The 7474-nt window shown below is 53.0% G+C and overlaps 1 long non-coding RNA gene across 1 annotated transcript; it reads right to left on the bottom strand.

Moving 5' to 3' along the window:
- Positions 1-2948: 2948 nt before the first annotated feature.
- LOC123606022 lies at positions 2949-7164 on the bottom strand. The gene is made up of 2 exons (XR_006716048.1): positions 5935-7164; positions 2949-3331 (listed from the first exon to the last, which is right to left on the bottom strand). It is a non-coding gene; the product is annotated as an uncharacterized LOC123606022 (long non-coding RNA).
- Positions 7165-7474: the final 310 nt, after the last annotated feature.

Here is a 7474-nt window from a genome sequence, read left to right as displayed (position 1 = left end):
ATTGGTGACGAGTCCTGCCAGGTGCTGCGAGGCCAGGAGGTTGGAGTGTAGTCTAGGGGACTTGGTAGGGTAGGGAGTGGAGGATGCCTTCCTGGCAGGTAGAAGGGAGTTAGCAGGGGCCAGATAAGCAGGTGAGGGGTGGGGGACTGAGATGCAGGAAGGCACCAGGGTACCCAGGCCTCACTCGGGCCTCATTATGTCCCCACCTGTCCTCCAACAGCACCAGGATTTAACTTAAATGCCCTCCTCTCCTCTAGGTACTCAGGGGGCTTCCACTCTTAGCCTGAGATGCTGCCACACTTACGGGCTTTCCTGTGGGAGACGGGGGTGCCCAGTGGATCAGGTGACTTCTCTGCAGGCTCAGTGACCTCCAGGGGCCACCCTGTGGACAGTGGGCTGTGTGGGGGAACATGCTTGAGAAGACAGTGAAGGGACCACATTTATGGAACACCTGCTGTATCCCAAACCATGAGGAGAACAGAATTCAGAGAGGTTAAGTGAGCTGCCCAGGGTCACCCAGCAACAAATACGGAGATTGAACTCAGCTCTTCTGATCCCAGGTCCCGGGGTCATGATACAAAGTGCCAATTATGTGTCAGGCACTGTGTGGTAATTTACATGTGCAGATGTTGGCACATCCAATCCCCACAACAACCCCGTGAGACAAGTAGAGTAATTTATCTCAATTTCTCAGAAGAGAAATCTGAGCGTCAGAGAAGTTAAGAAACAGGTGACAAGTTGTATCAGAATGATAATGGCATTTGTAGTAAGAGGTAGCCAACACTTAGATCGTGATTACTCCATGCCCAGCACTGGCCTGAGTGCTTTGTTAACCTCTTTGGTCCCCGCAGCCACCCATCCAGATATATGCTATCCCTTCACCGCCGTTTTACAAGCCCGGGAACCGAGGGAAAAGAGGTTAGGTCTTTGAGCCCAGGTCGGTCTGACTCCTGAGCCTGGACAGTCATGCACCAGCCAGTGGCACAACTCCCCCATGTTCTGCAGCAGCCAACTCAGACTCGTTCTGCTATTCCAGAAGGTAGCACCAACACCACTCTGAGAGGTGACTGGCCTCCCACCTCTGGGGGTGTGCAAACTGAGGAGGTCAAGGATGCCATGGGTGCCTGGAAAGCATCACGGATGCTGTGTGAGGGGACGTGTCCATGTTACCTAACCCGCTCGATCCCCCAGTTGGTGGTTCCGTGGTCCAGGGAGGTAGGTGGGTACCAGCGGGGGCACAGCTGGACTGTTTGGTCCAGAATGCATCGGCCACCTCAGAGGTCAGCTCCCCTAGTTGGGCTGAGCCCTGAATTCTGGAGGCTCCACAGGGCCCGGTCCTGCCCTGCCCTTGCCTTTGGAAGGCAGTGACCTCCCCTGAGCCAGGGCTGGGCACACCAAGAAGCTGCCTGGCAGCCAGCAAAGCGGAAAACATTGCTCTAATTAGTCTAATATGTGCACTATGTGCAGCGTGCATCTGGAACAGCCCCAAAATATTGCAGGTTCCTGTCCCACAGGGGCCCAGCTGGGCCTGCCTGCTTGCTGGGAAGCCTGGGGTTTTCCAGGCTGGAGTCTACTGTGGGGCCTCCTTCCTTCCTTCTTTCCCCCCTTAGGCATTTATTGAGCATCTCCTGTTTGCCAGGTACACTCTGCCTTGGGTCCCAAAAGTTGGCGTTCATATCTTAGTTCCTAGGGTAGGGACTGCCTCCTCTCTTCCAATCTGCTGTGTTGGAGAGGAGGGCTCTGATAGTCCTGGTTTCGAATTCAGGGACTGCCATTTGCTCACTGTGGAACCTCACGTCAGTTGCTTCCTACTCTGTAAAATGGGCTGACAACCCAGCCTACACAGGGTAGGTTAAAGTCTCACCTCCCTCAGAAAGTCCTCTGGGACTTATGGGTCCTAAATCCCAAATAGCTTCTCCCTGCTGGACTCTGGCAGTGAGTGCACTGGGGAGTGAGATGGCCTCAGTTCCCCATCTGCTAAAACACTGGGAACCATCGGGGCGGAAGGCAAGAAGTAACCCAGGAGCTCAACCCCTCCCTCCACAGGTTGCCCACGGGAACTGAGACCCTCTGTGGGGACTGGCCTGAGATAACACAGTGAGCCAATGGCAGAGTCAGTGCTAGAACGAAGGCCTCAGGACTCCGTCTCCAGTGCTCTTCTCAAAACAGAGCCCTCCTGAGGCAGCTCAGCCGACGGTGAAGAGCACAGCTTGGAAATCCCATGAACCTGAGTCTGAATCCCAACTTCCCCACTTAACAGCTAGGGGGCCTGGAGCCGCTAGTTACATCTTGCCGGACCTCAGTTGCTGCATCTGTAAATGGGGATGATAATTATACTGTTGTTAGAGTGCTTGTTGCCACAGCCCCTTGGGGGAAGCCAAGAGTATGAGATTCACTGGCTCCCTCTGAGCCTTGGCTATGAATGGATACTCCCCCTCTGGAAAGCCAGAGGTGAGGTCAGCCATGGTGAGCGTGGGAAAGAGTGTGGGCTCTGGAGACATCCTGGTCCAAAGCCTGGCTTTATTCCTTCTCAGCTGTGTGACTTGGGGTAAATTACTGAGCCCCTCTGGACCTCAGTTCCCCATCTGCTAAAACAAAGTTAGTGTAGAAATTCTCCTCACTGAGGATGAAATGAGTTAATATTTGTGAAATGCTTGGAACAGTATCTGGAGGCAAGGCTTACAGTTTAAATAAAATACGAATGCCCACCTTGCATCCCTGTCCCTGATCAGTGCACTGTGGGAGGTCTAACGCCTTCCCTCCTAGAGGGCTCATGAGGCAATGCAGAGCCCACGGGATCTGGGGAGGGGGGGGGAGGGGGGGCGTGTCTGGGACATCGGCCCCTGACCCCGCCCCCTCAGCTGTCCCTCTCGGGGGAGAGTCAGCTCTGGGCTGGGCAGGGGGTGTCCTGAGCATCAGTCACTGGGTGAGCCAAGAAAAGATCAGAATGTGTCTACTCGTGATCTTTTTAAAAATTCCATTCGAGTATGTGCTTTATAGTGTACATAATAGGCTAGTTCAGTGGCACATCTATCCTTCATAAATAAATATCCATCTGTGGGGGCCGTGTGCTCATTCAAGCTTGGAGGCCGTTTGACCTAAATTAATAACAGTCCTTGCCAGGAACCCAACGCTGTGCTAAAAGTACATCCGCTCCTCTGATCCTCCGATGACCGTAGGAGGCGAATGCTGTTATCGTCACCACCTTCCAGGTGAGGCAAGGAGAAAATCAAGGCGACTCTTCCAGATCAGGAAGCTGGCGGTAGCCCAGGGTTCACACCCCCACAGTCTGGGGCCAGGGGGCTGTGCTGCTGGTTTTAACTTAAAAGGTCTAAAATGAAAGAAACGATCACCTTCGTGAGGATTAATTTTCTTCCTGTAGTCCCCAAAATGCATGTGCGTGCGTGCACACACACACCCCACCATGACACCACCACCAGCTACTTGTATTTCTTCTGGCTTTTGCTAGAAACCTTGATGTCCCTTCTATCAGCATAACTGTGGCCTCATTTCCTGCGAACATAGACCCCAACCTAGTCCGCGGGGGGAGCAGCCTCCCGCTGCTGTGTCTAGATCTTGAGTTCCATCTCCTTCTCTGGGTTCACAAGGTGTCTCCCAAGCCCACCCTGGGATGCGAGGGGATGTTTGCTGAGGCAGGACTGGCAGAGAGCACAGGTGAGCCGAGCCTGGTGCTGGCACGCAGTAGGTCTGTTTATCTCTCTGTGACCCTCTCTGCTCTAGGCTAGTGGAGTCCTTCTGACTTTTGCAGTCCCACTCAGGAGGTGCCAGTAAATGCTTCCTGTGAGAAGGAGGGTCCTCCTCTGTGAAAATAAAAACTCCAGGGGTGCCTGGGTGGTTCAGTCAGTTAAGCATCCAGCTTCAGCTCAGGTCATGATCTCGCGGTTCATGAGTTTGAGCTCTGTGTCGGGCTCTGGGCTGACAGTTCGGAGCCTGGAGCCTGCTTCAGATTCTGTGTCTCCCTCTCTCTGTGCCCCTCCCCTGCTTGTGCTCTCTCTGTCTCAAAAGTAAACATTAAAAAATTAAAAAAAAAAAAAAAACCCTCCAGTCCAGTCCCCAGAAAGCCAACCAGCCGGTAGTTTGGGTCCTGCTACTGGCTAAGTATGGAATTAAGCTCCTTAGGAGATTCCTAGGACATAAGAGGAAACCAAAGAAACCGGGAGAGGCCAGTGCCTCTCACCACCCAACCGCATTTTACAGAAGGGGAAACTGAGGCCCAGAAAGACGCCATGAGTTGGGCAGAGTCTCTAGGAAGCCTGGGGCATGGTCTGGGTCATTGGATGAAGGAGTGCGTGCACAGCCAGAGCCTGCCCCTTGCTGTGGACCAAACCCTAACCATGCAGACCCCTCCCCAGGGTTTATAGGAACGAGCTTCAGGGACACGGCAGGAGGAGGTCAGTTGCCTTGGGCCTCAGAGGGGTCCCAGGAGCCAGGTGAGGCCAGGTCCTACTTTTGTCACCACTGCCATGTGGAGATGACTAGCGTGGTAGTATCCTCCCTGTGGTCCCAAGAAGGAGGCCTGGCTGAGAGGTTCAGACACATCTGCCTCTGCCCTGGCCCCACCACTCTGATGTGACCCTACATGGCTGAGCTCCCCTCTGCAAGCCTCAGTTTCTCCATCCGTATAATAGGAATGATAACAAAGTCACAGCCCCAGTAATAACAGTGGCCATCCTATACTGCTCACCGGTGAAGCACCATGCCGCACTTGGCCAGTCCTCAGGGTGGCACTGGGTGTCGAGGACTGTCATTCCTTGTTCCCATCTACCGTGATAAAATTGGAGGCTTTTCTTTTTCCCTTTGAGCAACATGCCCACCTTTGCACAGCTATGAAGCTGCCCAGTGTTTAGGACACAGGTTGTCGATCTCCAAACTCATGCCTTTAAGTTTGTTTTCAATGTTTATTTATTTTTGAGAGAGAGAGCGAGCGAGCACACAAGCAGGGGAGGGGCAGAGAGAAAGGGGGACAGAGAATTCCAAGCAGGCTCCACACTGATAGCAGCGAGCCGATGCAGGGCTCAAACTCACGAACCATGAGATCGTGACCCGAGCCAAAGTCAGATGTGCAACTGACTGAGCCACCCAGGCGCCCCCAAACTCATGCCTTTAAATACGGTGTTATGTTACCCACTTGTCTTTTGCCCACACCATCAAATGAACCAATGGATGTACAAAGGGATTGGTGTCATGCCTGGCCCACAGAAGCATTGAGGAGATGGTGGCGTTAGTGTTAGCACTGAAATTGTTATCATGACTCGTGTTCACTGCTCAAACACTGCACTGAAATGCCCCGAGCCAGAGGCAGACGGGCAGGGCAAGCAAGCGTGGCCTGGACATAGAATCATTCTCTCTCTCTCTCTCTTTTAGGTTGCAATTGTCCGTCCCCCTAGAATCCAATGCCTCAGATGAAAACATTTTTGCCTTTGAGCTCCAGTGCTCATCCGTCATTGGCCTGTGCCAGCTGCACCCCGCCCCTCCCCCCATCCTCGTTTCATTATCTTCTCCTCTCGGTTCCCGTTTGTCGCCGTCTGCAGTGTAGACGACCATCCTCCAGTGTGCGTTGCCTGCCCCTCTGTGTGCCTTCTTGCAAAGTGCGGACACTTCTAGTTTCCAGGACACCTGTTCAGAGGAAGTCACTCATACAGAAAAGGGCAGAAACGACACGCGGAGAGCTTTGTGAATTTTCACAACTGAACACACCTGCGTCACTCAGATTAGGGAGCAGGATCCAATGAGTGTGTCGTAGAAGCTCCCACGTGCCCCCCTCCGCCCCCCCCCCCAAAGAAGGGCGGCTTTCCTGATTCCTAACACCCTAGAGTCAACTTGGCTGTGTTTGAACTTTGTACCGATGGGATCACTCACCGGGCACCCCACCCCCCGGCTTCTTTTGCTCAATAGCACGTCAGTGAGACTCACCCAAGTTGGGGTGGAGCTCATCCCAGCTCGTCTATTCTCTTTGCTGTCTGTGATGGCCTCGTATGGAGCTGCTACAGAGCACCATTCTCCCGCTGTTGGGCGCGTGGAGGGTCCAGTTTCCAGCCGTTCCAAACACCGCCGCACATTCCTGAACAAGGCTTTCGGTGATCGTAGTACGTATCTCTGTTGGGTAAATAGCTCGGGGTGAATGGCTGGGTCGCACGTACGTGTACCCTCAGCTTCGGTAGGCTCCGCCAAAGCTTTCCAAGTGCCTGCACCGCCTTCTGCCCCCACCGGCCGTGTAGGAGAGTGCCAGCCCCCCCCCCCCCCCACATCCTCACAACTTGCTGCTGCCTGCCCTTCTCATCATAACCTTTATGCTGGGCACACCTGGATGCGTGATTTCTGTAAACGGTGGTGTTTCCCCGCTCTCACTTTATTTTACTCTTCCCCCCATGCAGCCCCTGCGTCTTTCCTAATAGCTGGAAATCGCAGCTCCTGTTTGCTGAACACTTTATACACACCAGGCTTTAGAGCTTAGTTCTACGACTATTACCTCACTCACCCCTCAGACACCCGATGAGGGAAGTACCATTTCACAGATGGCAAAACCGCGGCACAGAGAGGGAAAGACCCCCTCCCCTGGACACATCTGATCGTCCCAGTTGGCAGGAGGAGAAGGGGTCAAGGTGAAAACCTTCAGCATGACTTAGGGATGCTCTGACCCGACCCCTCCTTTGCCTAAAATGTGACTGAGAGGCAGGGAGGGGCCCCTGTGCCTGCCCTCCCTGCCTTAATTCTGGGAAAATCCTAGTCCTTCCCAGGCTCAGTCTTCCCATCTGTAAAATGACAGTGTCCAGCACCAGGCACAAAGACACACATTTGCTCCATTAAATGACGACCCACATCCAGACCCTACAGCATGCGAGATGGTCTTCACATATTATCTCACTTGATTCTCACACAATCCCTTCAAACTGTGTAGGAAATCTCCCTGTCACAGCCACGGACACCGAGGTCCAGAGAGGTGGGCACACTTGGGCAGTCAGACAACCGGTGATGATGCTGGGATTTGAACTCACGTGACTCACTGACATGCCTGATCCCCTCACGATTCCCCCATTTGGGACTTAGCCTGACCTTTTCAGAAGCTGCAGAGATGCTTAGGTGTTGGAATGTATTTTTAAATTGTTAAAGAAAGATGGGGTGCATGTGAGGCTCAGTTGGTTGAGCGTCCAACTCTTGATTTCTTTTGGCTCAGGTCATGATCCCAGGGTCGTGGGACTGAGCCCCACATTGTGCTCAGCACTGAGCATGGAGACTGCTTGGGATTCTCTCTCTCTCTCTCTCTCTCTCTGTCTCTGTCCCTCTCTCCCTCTGTTCCTCTCCCCAACTCAGGCATGCATGCACATGCTCTCTCTCTCTGTCTCTCTCTAAAAAAAAAAAAAAAATATATATATATATATTATTCATTTTTACTCTAAATTAAAAGGGAGCAGAATGTTAACTATACAGTTACTGTATGTTCCAGCAATTCCAT

Source organism: Leopardus geoffroyi, chromosome A2 (genome assembly GCF_018350155.1).
Source record: "Leopardus geoffroyi isolate Oge1 chromosome A2, O.geoffroyi_Oge1_pat1.0, whole genome shotgun sequence".
In the NCBI taxonomy this organism is placed as follows: Eukaryota; Metazoa; Chordata; class Mammalia; order Carnivora; family Felidae; genus Leopardus; species Leopardus geoffroyi.
The sequence above is the reverse complement of the archived record's forward strand: the minus strand, read 5'-3'. Positions and strand labels throughout refer to the sequence as shown.